This window comes from Engystomops pustulosus, chromosome 3 (assembly GCF_040894005.1).
Source record: "Engystomops pustulosus chromosome 3, aEngPut4.maternal, whole genome shotgun sequence".
Lineage (NCBI taxonomy): Eukaryota > Metazoa > Chordata > Amphibia > Anura > Leptodactylidae > Engystomops > Engystomops pustulosus.
Window position 1 is genome coordinate 170,107,886 of NC_092413.1, and position 15,497 is coordinate 170,123,382.

Below are 15,497 nucleotides of genomic sequence, written 5' to 3' on the forward strand. Positions count from 1 at the left end.
TGTACCGTATACATAAAGTCACCACTTTCAGATTTATCAGCATTAAAAATGTGTAATTGTAGCCACAGTGTATAAAGAAATAGGATTGTCAACATGCTGATCTGTAATTTATGTTGTGTTTTCGATCTAAAATGACAACACTTAATAGAAGAAAAGCCAGAAGTCATTCTTTTTATGTAGTCTTCGTAGTTAAACAAACGGCGTCATGCTTCGCATGGAATAATTCAAGCTTTGAAGTAAGCGTGGAGGGACGGGCGGCCCCCTGTAGATGCAGATAAGGACTGACTTTTCTAACCAGTTTTTCCACTTCACCTGAGAATGATAATATATCTTCTGTTTTTGCATTCTGATTTTACATTTAAGAAGTGCATATGCTATTTCTTTACTGACTAAAGGAATATTGCAATGCTTTAACCTAAAGTGAATAAATTCCTATTTTTTTATGCATGAAGCTGACCCTTCCTACTACTACACAGAGATTTTGAGCAACAGGGACCCCTCCATGGATTGTTCAATAAAAAGATGTCTACTATCCCATCCTCACTCACTCACAGCAGTCAGTACCTCTTGGGCAGCTCTCGGGTAGTGCCGCAATAGCAGTAGAGTGTTTTGTAAAGGCAGATTACTTTTAAGGGTTGATAAGGTTTGTGTAATGAAAAGTTATGCAGTGTCCCACTTGGTTCAGCTCTGATTATTCTCTGTGATATAACAAGCCATGGTCAGATTTCTTTGCACTGGAAGAAGATTTCTATAGAAGGACTGCAAGCAGAGATCTGAAAAAACCATAAGGTATCGATACAGAAAGTATATCAGAAAATTGTATAATTTTTCTTCATACAGATCATAACATTAATTTGCCATAATGGGAATAACCCATTAACCTTTACCAAATCCACTACCGGAACTGGAGTACAATTGGATAAATATTACTGTGTGCAAACTCCCTTAAAGGGATTTTGCAACAAAGGAAAGTTAGGCCCTATCCCGTGGGATACAGACCTATTGTTTTAATGGTGGATAAGTCATCGTCCGATGTGTCTGACATCATTTTATTACCCTATCCTTGTGAAGTACACATGCACACTCAACTGTGGGTGTATGTTTGGCAGGTTTCCGCAAATAAATGTTATTGTTTGTATAAAAAGTGAATTTTTCAATACACTTTCTATATCAATTCCTTACAGTTACAGTTTTCTAGATATCTTATTGCTGTCATTCTATAGAAAACTTCATTGTTTGCTTGCAGTAGGTAGAGATCTATACATGGTCATATGATGTCAAATGTGCACTGCTCGTTATATCACACAGGTTTGATTACTCTATTGAGCCGCAGAACTATGTGCCATCACATGACCAGGTACTGGTTTCTATCCACTAGAAGTAAACAATTGAACTTCCAATGCTTTTATAACTGTGTGCCACTTCTGTGATAGTGTAGAAATGTTTCATTGCTCAGTCCTGCTGGCAGCATTAGTAAATTTGTTATGTGACAATGTGGGTCCAGCTGTGAATCCCAACCCCTTTAATGTTTAGAGTGATCAATTTTATACATTTCTTCCTTCGCCTCTGAAGTTTTGTTCAGGGGGTGTTTGTTACAGGGGACATCTGAGCAGAAACACAGGCTATTAATGATGTATAATGTGGGTATAGATTTGTAGAGTTTACCCCGAGTGTCATGTATCCTGTGATCTATTGTACTTTATGTGTGAAGTGACGGCCTCTCCAATCCTGAATTCAGTATTTTATACAGATGTATCCACCTCTTCTGGCCAGGTGCGTATCCTGTGTTATAAGCATAGCTCCTCTCCTGTGTGAGGCACCAGCTGTTATTGAAATATAGGATTTCACTGAGGTTAATCATTCAATGTATCAGGTTGGTTTGGCAGCTAACCAAGTGCCATAAACACAGACAGAGACATAATCATACCTGTGGTTCTCCGCTTCTCAGAAGATGGAAATATTATCGGAGGGGAGATGACTGGCACCATTCCTGGGATTCACAAAACAAATTACCGAGCTCTAAGTGACCAAAAGTGTATTGATAGCCAGAACAATGTGATAAATGATCACATTTCACACATGGTACTTTCTCTGGAGACCAACATCTTCCCAGTATTGTGATTCATTATGCAATTCTACTATGGAACAAGTGATAATGCAACCCAAGAGAGGCAAGTATCGGAGAGATTGGAAGATTATAGCAACAACAAGGTCTATACATGAAGAGATGATCGATATCATAGAAACAAACCCAAAAACATTTTGAAGACAAAGAGTGGGATGTGTAATGACTAATAATAGTGATGGACACGTGTCTTATGGGGGGGGGGGGTGGACTACTCCAGAACCTAATACAGACGTATCAGACTTTGTAACAGGTTTGTTAGTGCTATCATGTTTAAGAGATATTTATTCCAAAGTAAGGATATTGCATATACTATTGTGGAGACATTATATAAAAAATCTACACCTGTTGCTAATGAATTTGCTGGTTTATCTTTTTCTGAACAGAATGTATTCATGTGTCTACAGCATTGATCAGAGGAACATAATAATGATATAGCTGAAGAAAATGCTAAACATGTAATTTCTAATACTTTATTTTACCCAAAGAAATCTAGGGTGGCGCCTCTTGATAGATTCCAAAACTTAGTTGGAAAGGATCTTATAGAGTTGTCAGTAGGTTGCACTAGGCATTGGTTTAGGTTTTTTAGATGATAAAATTGCCAAATATGGTCAAATCCTTCGACTGTAATTTTTAATGGGTTGCCCAAAAATAAAAATATTTTTCCTCCCCCATTTCGCCCCTTTGTGTCCGGGATTGGATATCTGTGTGAGAGCCTAAGTTAGTAAATTGACAAGTAGCCTCTCATCCACAGAACTCCTGGATTTTGGGGGATAGTACATCTGTACTGCATTTTCGATGGGAGTTTTTTGACGTGTGACATTATTACTGGTGATTTATACCAAAAAAAGATAAAAGACAGCAACCACGCAGCCCAGGGTCCTAGTGTGCAGGATCCATAGTCCAAGACAAAAAGGGGAGAGAAGGCCACAGCATCCAATATGATGAAAAAATGTTAAACCTTTATTCACACAGGCATAGAAAAAAGTGCAACGTTTCGATTCACAATGCTTGACAAAGATTCATTGTGAATCGAAACGTTGCACTTTTTTCTATGCCTGTGTGAATAAAGGTTTAACATTTTTTCATCATATTGGATGCTGTGGCCATCTCTCCCCATTTTACCGGTGATTTATATTCATCGATCCCACAGAATCTCGCTTTGACAGCAGTGGAGCATCATTTAAATAAATATGAAAAAATATATTCATTGTTTTGGCAATAGACTATCTGCTTACCCACAATTTTGTTATATTTAATAATGAATACTTTTTGCAAACCTGTGGAGCTCCGATGGGGGTTGAGATTTTCACTTTCTTTGGCTATACTGTTTGTATCCTGGTAGGAAGACCAATATATTTGGTATGGAAGATACGTCTTGTTGGTGTAGAGGGGTGAGACTTCGTCCAAGTGCTTTTTTGTAAGTTATATCAATACCAATAATTGTAATTTGAGGTGTACCTCTGAACAACCAAGTTAAGTCTCACATTTTTAGATTAATTATGACACATTGCAAGTTACTACTGCAATGTACTGCCAACCGCTTGTGGGAAATACAATGCCATCAGCAAATAGCTGTCATCCCAAGCATACATCTAAATCTTTCCCGTTTGGTGAGTTTCTTGGAATCAAAAGAATATGTTGAGAACGAATGACATATGAGAAACGATGTGTTGATTTGTAGTTGACGGGGGAATACCATGTTATGGAATTGATTAAAACCATAGAACGGGTGGACAAGATTTTCCAGAGAGGAAATAGTTTTTGGTAAATAGGATGAATAAGATATCTCTGATTGTGAAAATCACCATGCAAAACTGTAGACTGTTTTAGACAGCATTGTGATCTTTTTGTACCTTGTTAGTAGCAGCAGGACTGTGAAATGTTTTTATTTATTAGATTTATACACTGGACTACTTTACTGTCTGTGTATGGAGCTGCTGCACAGCCGCTCCCATCTGCTGTGAATCGCTACTGCAGGGCCCAGTCACAATCCTGCTCAGAAGTCACTTGGTACAGAGATCTGGCGGTGTAGATGCAAAACATACCAGCTCACCTCTACCATCAAGGCTCCAAGCACTGACTTACCCGTACTACCTTGGGTGAAATGTCTGGGAAATCAATCAAAAGATCCAGGTCACTTTTTTCCGGGTTAAAACAAAGATTCTTTGTTTATGTAATATGTGCGGACTAAACGGCAGGCAATGAATCCAACAAGTTTCTGGCGCTGTGCAAGGACCATTACTCATTGCAGCGCAGCAGTATGAGGACCCCTCTGTACTGCACTTATAACGATAATAAAAAGATTTATTAAACAGCTCTCTTGTTATCTAACACTGTCTGTAGCTTTGCTTGGTCATTACAACATTACACTGGTGCAAAGCCAATCAATTAACAAGTGGTATAAACTGATCAATCTGGCACATTTTAAGAGTTTTTACTCCAAGTTTGCTGTCAAATCGTAAACCAGATTTGTGTCAGCCACTTTATATTTATACACTTTTACTATACACTATATAGTGACATAAGCCTCAAGCACATTACTGTTTGGGCAAAACGTTCCGCAGACAGGCCTTGTTTGTGACAATAGGTAATAACACAATCCGGTGAAACAATAGGAATGAGGGCCCCTCTTGCTGTGAGGGGCCATTAGCCAGTACCTGTTTGTGTGCCAGGAAAAACATTCCGTATATGGAGCGGGCAGAGCCCAGAACATTTATTTCCTTCATGTCACATGTTGCCAAGGTGTTTTACCACAATCACAACCTTCTCAAAGAAAAGGTGACAACCAGCTGATTTCTTGGGTCTCATGATCATGAGAATGAAAGTCCCTTGTCCCCTGTTTGAATGAAGCAGGTGTCCACATGCATGCTGCTGTCCTTAAGTGTGTGTGGGACTGATGATGGGACATAGTTTAGACCCATACACCATTAATTGAATTTCAGCATGGATGGAGGGAACACAATGAAATTTAAACATAATCGTCCCTCTGCCAGCAAAAACCTGCTATGGCCTCTTGGTAAATCTGCAAGGGTTGGGGGCACATAATCCCTTACTCTCATGATTGGTTGCAGTGGTATTGTATGAAGAACATGGCACACACCGGTATTAAGTCTTTTCCAAATAGTTATTTTTTATTCCAGTGAGTATATCGCATTACACAAAGCCTTCACTGTGGTAAATATAATTATAGGAGACAAATTATTTCAGATCATAATTAATTAGCACAACGTTTCGGTCATCTCGACCTTTGTCAAGTAGGATCTGACTCTTGAGTTGTGTCACATAGAGGTAAGGTGAGGCAGTGGTTGCAGTGGTATGACCTTTATCCATTATATACATATTGCCTATCTTTATCAAAACTATTAAAATGAAAATCATATGATTGCGTAAAAGTCATAGGGGGACATTTATAATACGCTGGCGCTTGTGTGGGAGTCTATGATGAATGCCCTGCCCCTCTGCCACCGCTGGATGCATTAAGATTCTTATGCCCCCTGATGTATCCAGCGGGGAGCAATTCTATACCAGGCCCTGCCTCACATAGAATTATGCAGCTTTTATTTATGACATGGAGCTGGGGCACATGGGGTAAATGATCTCTGTGCGCCAGTAATTGCGATTATTTCGTGGCTGGTACGCTTGGCGCTCTGATAAATGTCCCCCGTAATCTACAAAATCTGATCCGTGAATGAGATTATACTGAATATTTGCTGGTCCTAGTACAGGACTATTTTACCCATTTATTGAACCTGGAATTCTATCTCCTCTTCATATTCTGTTTATCAGGTGTTCGCTGTATATTTAGCTTTGTATAGTTTTAATTTTTATGTGTAAATTTAAGCTAGAAGCAGCTGACAGGTAAATGTGAGCATGGAGCATCGCTGGAGAATGAGTGTCAGGGGGTTGATATTGGCTGTCAATCGTAGTCTTTTATGCCTCCCCTTTTTTTCAGGTGTTTAGCTGTCATATTCAGCAGACTCCAGTAATGTCATCCCACTGTTCTGGCATTCCCTCTCTAGGCTGTATGGGTGGATGATTATGCATGAATAGGTTCTCATTTGCATTCATTTCAGCCTCATTGTGAAGGTATGAGGGCAGCAGATTTCTGGATCATCAGAAAGAAGCGAATTATGTCCAAATATGCCAATGTAATTTGCATAATATAAGGAACAAAATACAGAGAAGCAAATTGTTCCTCTCTTTTACTCTGATTATTGTTGATGGAGCTAATCTGTAAATCTGGGACATTTATCAAATAAATCCCAAATCCTTGCTAAGTATCTGTGTGTGTGTGTGTGTGTGTGTGTGTGTGTGTGTGTGTGTGTGTGTGTGTGTGTGTGTGTGTGTGTGTAGCAGCGGAAACACCTGGATGACTGAACAAGTGTCTACTGAATTATGGCTCATCTATCTCATTCTTTGGTCCAGTACAAAATACACTCACTGGCCACTTTATTAGGTACACCTGTCCAACTGCTCGTTAACACTTAATTTCTAATCAGCCAATCACATGGCGGCAACTCAGTGCATTTAGGCATGTAGACATGGTCAAGACAATCTCCTGCAGTTCAAACCGAGCATCAGTATGGGGAAGAAAGGTGATTTGAGTGCCTTTGAACGTGGCATGGTTGTTGGTGCCAGAATGGCTGGTCTGAGTATTTCAGAAACTGCTGATCTACTGGGATTTTCACGCTCAACCATCTCTAAGGTTTACAGAGAATGGTCCGAAAAAGAAAAAACATCCAGTGAGCGGCAGTTCTGTGGACGGTAATGCATTGTTGATGCCAGAGGTCAGAGGAGAATGGGCAGACTGGTTCGAGCTGATAGAAAGGCAACAGTGACTCAAATTGCCACCCGTTACAACCAAGGTAGGCAGAAGAGCATCTCTGAACGCACAGTACGTCGAACTTTGAGGCAGATGGGCTACAGCAGCAGAAGACCACACCGGGTGCCACTCCTTTCAGCTAAGAACAGGAAATTGAGGCTACAATTTGCACAAGCTCATCGAAATTGGACAGTAGAAGATTGATAAAACGTTGCCTGGTCTGATGAGTCTCGATTTCTGCTGCGACATACAGATGGTAGGGTCAGAATTTGGCGTCAACAACATGAAAGCATGGATCCATCCTGCCTTGTATCAACGTTTCAGGCTGATGGTGGTGGTGTCATGGTGTAGGGAATATTTCCTTGGCACTCTTTGGGCCCCTTGGTACCAATTGAGCATCGTTGCAACGCCACAGCCTACCTGAGTATTGTTGCTGACCATGTCCATCCCTTTATGACCACAATGTACCCAACATCTGATGGCTACTTTCAGCAGGATAATGCGCCATGTCATAAAGCTGGAATCATCTCAGACTGGTTTCTTGCACATGACAATGAGTTCACTGTACTCAAATGGCCTCCACAGTCACCAGATCTCAATCCAATAGAGCATCTTTGGGATGTGGTGGAACGGGAGATTCGCATCATGGATGTGCAGCCGACAAATCTGCGGCAACTGTGTGATGCCATCATGTCAATATGGACCAAAATCTCTGAGGAATGCTTCCAGCACCTTGTTGAATCTATACCACGAAAATTGAGGCAGTTCTGAAGGCAAAAGGGGGTCCAACCCGTTACTAGCATGGTGTACCTAATAAAGTGGCCGGTGAGTGTATGTAGAATCTCATTGTATCCCTGTAGACATCACTGAAGAAGTGATGTAAATTCCATAAACGAGGTATGGAAAGTTTCACAGCCATGTTTCTTACTATAGTGACTGTAAGCCCAATACAAAGAATCCAATAAGTATTTCTTCTGTAGAGAGGGACATCAGTAGAAACCCCTGCTACAGTGATAGAAGTAGAACATCACTACATTCCTAATGATGCTTTATTGAAAATAAATATAATAATATAATTACTTTTTTTTTTTTAATTTTAATGATCAGAATATGATACGATAAAGCACTTTCTATAATCCTGCGCCTTGTGGTTCAGTAATATAAACACTAGGGTGCGATGTCCAAACCAGAAGTGGAGTTGAAGAATGATATGTTCTCATCCATTATGATCCCCACCTGCTTTTTGGCTTTAAAAACTGCATCTGAAAAGCTGTATGACTGAACGAAATATCAATGATCCAAACTACGGTGACAATTTTACAAGTAGAAAGTTGCATTTGAAAATGAACTTTAAGGAAATCCACCATCACAATCAAGCAGTGGAAGATTAAGACTGCCATGGGACCTGGACTGTATGAATATTACAGACCCTACAAGTCCAGAATTCCCTTCCTACATATGGTAATAGAATCAGCTTCTTGGGGAATGGGGATTACCTCCTTCCCGTCTGGTTTCAATCTGCGGTTTCAAGACCTTCAAAGGTCCTTTTGTGTACATGTTATTGGGAGCAGGAACAGATGTACATGGGATCAAGCTCCTTCTTAGTATACAATTTGGTGGGTGGTTTGTGTGGCCATGAGCACCCTAGAAGGCTTGGGCCCTCAAGCATGATAAACCAGGGAGACTTACTCATAGATCCAGGCCCAGTGACTGTGGTAATCTTCTTATATTTGTTATCCATGGCCTCATTCCTTCTAAGATCAACTTTTTAAATCATGCTAGTGTTCCAGAAGTTCTCTGGAGCTTGTTGTAGCTCCACAGGAGCACTTCCCCCTGCCTAATTTCACCTCACACATTAGGAAGGGGAAGTGCTCAAGCACAGTATAACAGCTTGTGAAGCTACAGCACAGAGGGGCTCTGGTAACGCTTCTAGAGCCCTTCTTGCTCATTGTTACAATTTTTACATTTTCATTTTAAAAGGAAGGACGCCATGGATAGCAAATATAATAAGACTTCCACTGGATCTATAAGTAAGTGCCCCTGGTTTATCATGCTATCATTGATGGTAGATTTACTTTAACCACTGGCCATATATAGATATGGAGATATATATATATATATATATATATATATATATTTGTAGGAAAGAGGCAGCACTCCAAAGTACGTGGAAAAGGGTGAAGCGTTTATTCCATGTGCAACGTTTCGGCGTTGTGGCACGCCTTTTTCAAGCATAAAGTGCAATGTGCATGTCCAAACATTTAAGGACCAAGCAGGTAGCTGATTGGTCAAGGTACATAGTGACAATAAATATGATACACAATAAAAATCAATACATATTTAAAAAAGATACATTGGGTATTGATATAAGCAATAGTAAATGTAACAGTGATATCATTTTTTGTGCAAACAAGCGTGTAAACAAACATAGTATAAAGTGCTAAAATACAGTCCTCCCACCGGTGTCTCGACCCCGCCCACGTCTCCTCCTCTTCATTCATGTATAATCGGTGGCTCGTCTCCATCCACCTGTTTTTGAGCGCCAACCGGAAGTGAGAACGCCAACCGGAAGTGACGTCATCTACGAACCGGAAGTGACGTCATCTGAGAACCGGAAGTGATGTCAGTTAAGGGCGCGCATGTGCTCTGGACATGGAGAAGTTGCGGCGGCCATTTTCGATCAGGGCAGACCTATTCCAAAAAGCATCAAAGTGCAGTAAATGCATAGAGGTGTGTATGAATCAAAAAACAAAATTATATGGATCTGGGCGGTACCTGTAGTGAGTACATAGTGGTTAATGCTCACTCTATGGACTACCTGCCTGTCGGGGGCGGGGCTGATCAGACCAAGGTCCAAAGTTGCATATATTGGGAAATTCCACCTCAATGCGAAGAAAATGTTGGTGGATGGAGCGAGTGGACCGGTGATCAGATGGAGACGTAGAAGAGAGATCGTCAGTCGGATGGGGGTGGTAGTAAAGGGACGTATCTAACGTAAAAAGAGAAAAACACATTAGATTGGACATAAGGGTATCTCCCAGTGTAGGTCTACAACTATGATTATGAGAAATAAAGATATGCAGTATACAGTTGATACGAAGCCATATAAGAACAGATCATAACTCAAATGACACTGGTAAGGTTATGTTCTATGTTAAGACCATGTGGTTGTAAGGTGTTGAGTCGGTGAATCCACATCAGTTCGCGTTTTCTCAATAATAGACTTCTATCCCCACCTCTTCTCAAGGGGGGAATGTGGTCAATGAGTGTGAAACGAAGTTGGGAGTCAAGGTGTCCAGCCTCACAAAAGTGTCGGCTGACGGGTAAGTCCCGTTTACCCTTTCTGATAGTATACTTATGATGTGTTATTCTCACCTTGAACTCATTGGTCGTTTCCCCGATGTACTTTAAACCACAAGGGCAGCTCAGCATGTATATGACAAACTCGCTATTGCATGTCAAATAGTGACGTATTTTGTAGGTACGTCCAGAGTGGGAAAAAATTTCCCCTTTTGTCATAAGAGAGCAGTTTATGCAAGATCTGCAGGGAAAACTGCCCGTGCGGACATTGCCCAATAGCCCCCTTTGGACCGGGGTTCTTAATGGTCCAATGTTGGATTTGACAATGCGGTCACCGATGTTTCTGGCGCGGCGGTAAGATATTAGTGGGGGGTTTCTATATTCGGGGACACCGGATGGTTCTCTGGATAGTATCCCCCAGTGTTTTTTATGATCGATGTGACCCGATCACTTTTGTCTGTGAATGTCGAGATGAATGGAATTCTATTGGGACCTGGCGTTTTATTCTTGGGTAATAAAAGGTCCTCTCTATCATGGTTCCCGGCCAAAGTCATGTTCTTGTGGATGATTTTTTTGGGGTACCCCCTCTGTAGAAACTTATCAGTCATTTTCTTGGCATTGTTTATGTATTTTTCTTCCGTATTGGAAATTCTCTTAATCCTGAGAAACTGGCTCAGGGGTAAGGAATTCATCATCGGGCGTGGGTGAGCACTGTCATAGCGGAGTAAAGTGTTTTTGTCCGTTGGTTTGATGAAAAGGTCAGTAGACAGTGTGTTACCCTCACGTGTGACTGATACATCTAGGAACTGGATGTTCGAGTCTGAATGTACAACAGTGAATTTGATGTCATCATCAATAGAATTTAGGTAGGAGTGAAATGTTAAGAGGTCCTCAAGAGTGCCTGTCCATAGGAGGAAGACATCGTCTATGTATCTCCACCACCTCAGAACACGCTGGAAGTGGTGGGACACATAGACGAAGTCCTCCTCCAACGGCATCATCATAATATTTGCATATGATGGGGCCATGTTTGCCCCCATAGCCACTCCCCGTAACTGGGTATAAAACTCATTCCCAAAAATGAAAATAATTATGGTGTAGTATCAAATGTAATAGCTCCAATATAAGTGAGATCGTCTTTGGGGGATATCTGGTATTGGAGAGACATCTCTCGACTGCCCGCAACCCTCTCGTGTGGTCAATGGAAGTATAGAGAGAGACTACGTCAAATGAAACCAATAGCAGGCGTTCACATCCCGTGATGTCAACTGCCTGTAGTTTATATAGGAAATCAGCGGTGTCGCGTATATATGATCTACTGTGTGTCACAAAGTCCCTCAAGATCTCATCGAGGAGGATGGCAATATGGGAAAAAATGGAGTCACTACCGGATACTATAGGCCAGTGATGGCTAACCTATGGCACTGGTGCCAGAGGTGGCACTCAGAGTCCTTTCTGTGGGCACTCAGGCCATCACCAGAGATGACTCCAGGTATCTTCCTGCAGTCCCAGACAGCCCAGGACTTGCTGTGCACAGAGCTATTTTAAAGTGATAGCTCTACCTGGGACTATTTTCTGCTTTATTGGTTTCCCCATTGTGCTGCTATCAATGAAAACTGTGACAGAGAAGGGAGCATAAATCACAAATTAAATTTCTATGTTGGCACTTTGCGATAAATAAGTGGGTCTTTGTTGTAGTTTGGGCACTCGATCTCTAAAAGGTTTGCCATCACTGCTATAGGCCGTCCAGGGGGGTTGACAAGCGATTTATGTATCTTAGGGAGAACATATAGCACCGGAGTGATGGGATGTAGTACTGTCAAGTATTTGCACATGCTTTCTGTGATGATGCCATCTGTTAAAGCTGTATCAAGACAAGATTTTATCTTACGGGCAATATCAAACTTGGGATCACCAGGAATGCGTTTATAAACATCAACGTCATTGATTTGGCGGCGGATCTCTGCCAAGTAGGTCGCCGTGTCCATGATGACGACAGCCCCGCCTTTATCGGCGGGCTTGATGGTAATGTCGCCATCATGGACCAGCTTCCCCAAGGCAGAGACCTCCTCCGTGGTCATGTTAGCACGTCTCAGAGATCCATCATCTCTGAGGGTATGAATATCTTTTTGGACAGCCTGAAAGAAGGTGTCTAAAGCAGGCACATCTAATTGAGGAACAAAATTACTCTTGTTGGAGAGCCCAAATTGTTTGGGATCCAAAGCATCACAACCTGGTCTAACACATGAGGGATTGTTATGGAACCAATACTTTAGCTTGATATTACGAAAGAATCTACACAAATCTATGTCAACCTGGAACCAATCTGTATGCGTACAGGGAGAGAAAGACAAACCCTTCTGTAAAAGGGATAATTCACAGTTATCAAGAATGCGGGAAGATATATTTACCACTGTGGTCTCTGGGTTTTGGATACAGTCCTTGGTGGGAGAGTCCGGCTCTTTACTCCCTTCAGTCTTTCTGCGCCGATGCCAATGTTGTCCACCCCTCCGGGATCTCTGCCGTTGGCAGGATCTTGATCTAAAAAAGACCCGGTAGAACTTGACTTGGCGGAATCCGTGTTCGCTTGTGTGGTTCTCCTAGTTGGGTTGAATCTTTTATTTTTGACGGGTTCCTTCTTGGGAGGTGTTCCCGTATATGATTGCCAATTGTAGATGTTACCGGTCTTATAGTCATCCTCGTCCCGCGCCCATTTGGACCTTTTCGTCTGTTCTTGTTCCAGCTTGAGTTTCGTCATCCTATCGGTATTGACATCAAGGAAATTCTTCAATTGGGTGGGATTCAAAGCAGTAGATAAAGAAGTCTCCATGGTTGCGATGTCGCCCTTGAGTTTTTTAATTTCTTGTTGTAGAAATTCAATATTTAGGAGTATTAAGTCCATGGAGTATTTGTTGGAAATATGCATGAATTTGCTGCAAAAAAATGGGTCCTGTGAGAAGAGGTTTGGGCGGAAGTTGGATCTCATTCCCCTGGGAATCCTCTTGTTTTTGAGGTATTCACCTAGGGTTACCAAATGCAGCTGTAATGACACGGTCCTTTTGGAGATAAACTCATACTTGCGTTTCAATTCATCAGTAGATGGAGTGTTCAAAAAGGTCGTATCACCTTGTATGTCCTGCAATATCTGCTCTCTCTCATCATCGGTGTAGACAAAGGTTTGGAAACGATCACCCATTGTAGCATCCATGTGGAAAGTGGAAAAGGGGTAAAGTTACCGTGCAAAGCTTCAGTGCCACGTATACACAAGAAGGAGAGTCTGAAGCAGTACAGGCAGGCGAGGGTGCAGCAGCCGTAGGACCCTTGGCTGGGGTCCGTCAAGATATTTGTAGGAAAGAGGCAGCACTCCAAAGTACGTGGAAAAGGGTGAAGCGTTTATTCCATGTGCAACGTTTCGGCGTTGTGGCACGCCTTTTTCAAGCATAAAGTGCAATGTGCATGTCCAATAAATATAAAATATTTATTTCTCAAAAGGACCTTTGACTGCCACCATCATCTCCACCTTTTTTCATTTTGTCAATAAATAGGGGACGCTTTATCAATTTCAGTGCTGTTCAGTGCTGAATTTTCCAAATGGCCCCATCAATGTTTCTACTGTCAAATGGGAAGTGCTAGGCTGTCTGCTTCATCCCAACAGCACCCATCAAACAGTAGAGGGTCTTATTAGCATATTGCACACTGAAGCTGGTCATGAGTAGCTGCTTAACTTTGAAAGAAAACGACATTTTTCATGCTTAAACTGCAGTTGTGATTCTAAATGGATATGTAAATATGGCCTATCACCTGCAATCTAGTGTGCATGAGCTAAATGCACTGTGACCTTCAGGACTTGTTGTACTGATGTATCAGCCTAGGCTGAGATGATTGCCTACACTATATATACTGCCGGTCTATGTCCTTTTTTCAACTGTCTATAAAGATCTTTCATAAACTGTTTTATATGTAATATAGCTCCTGTATTTTTGGATTTTGTGGATACTGAAGCCTAAGTGCAGGCTTCTACATTTCCATATTTTATTTATCCAGTGAGTGTGAAATGAATAGCACAGCTTCCAGTAGGATTGTCTCCTGAAAGTCATACATGAGATTTAGTTTCCCTCATCTGCAGCATTTTATTTTACTAATCAGCCTCTCTATATTACTACAGTTTTATTACATTGTATCCACAAAGATTTCATTTGCATCTTTTAGAATTCCTATTAAGCCCTCTCTCCATTTCCATGGGAAAAAGACACAACATTCGGTTTCCTTCTAACTGTAAGAGATTAATTCATTTGTAACAGACTCCCTGTCATTTCAGTGTTATCATTTACTGGCGTGACTGGACTGTCTAAGTGTAAGTATGACATCAGAGGAGCGTTCACTCGATAGAGCTCTGCTACACTGGGGCACACTGCACTGTTATCTTGTGGCAAACACCAATATTAACACCAGTAGCTCAAGGCAAACCTCAATTCAAAGGAATTTTTCTTTTCACTTACTTTTACCATCAATATTTTATCATGTGGCTCCACTATGTATTATACATTATAGAATGAGTCATTTTTTTTACATACGTTTATAAGAAACATAAGTGAGGATTTGGATTCACAATCTTGGGCCACGGCGCAACCGTGGTCAGTTCCATGAATCGCAGACCTTCTCTGGCTGGATTCCACGCACAGACCAGAGGGTGCGACTATTAGGGATATATGATGCAAATAATGACATCAAAGTACAGGCTGTCCCCTACTTAAGAACACCCAACTTACAGACAACCCATACTTACAAACGGACCTCTAGTAATTGGTAATTTACTCTACTTTAGCCCTAGGCTACAATAAACATCTATAACAGTTACTAAAGGTGTCTGTAATGAAGCTTTAGTGTTAATCCTGGTTCTTATGACAAACCAACATTTTTAAAATCCAATTGCCCCCGAGACCAAAAAAATGTGTCCAACTACTTCTGCGCTCTTGATAAACATTGAAAGTGACGCTGAATCTGGCGTGCAGGAGTAGACGGACAGGAGCGCTGATAATGGGGGCGCTGATAGAGGTAAGGGCAGGTTTTTTTTTTTATAGCGCACACAGGCCTATGGTACAGTTTGTTTGTTTAAAACCCATTATAAACGTGCACTAGCATCTGCAGTACCAAATAATGAGCTGTCCTATGGTGCCCTCACTATGCTTTCTGCTGCTGTCAGTCATGATTTAAGCTTTTTTAAAGGAAAATGCTAATTTACCCTTA

General features: G+C 41.3%; 1 protein-coding gene across 3 annotated transcripts in view; it reads left to right on the plus strand.

Moving 5' to 3' along the window:
- The window catches only part of PLCH1 (phospholipase C eta 1), a 183,549-nt gene that overhangs the window by 25,188 nt on the left and 142,864 nt on the right, over positions 1-15,497 (plus strand). The window lies entirely within an intron of this gene.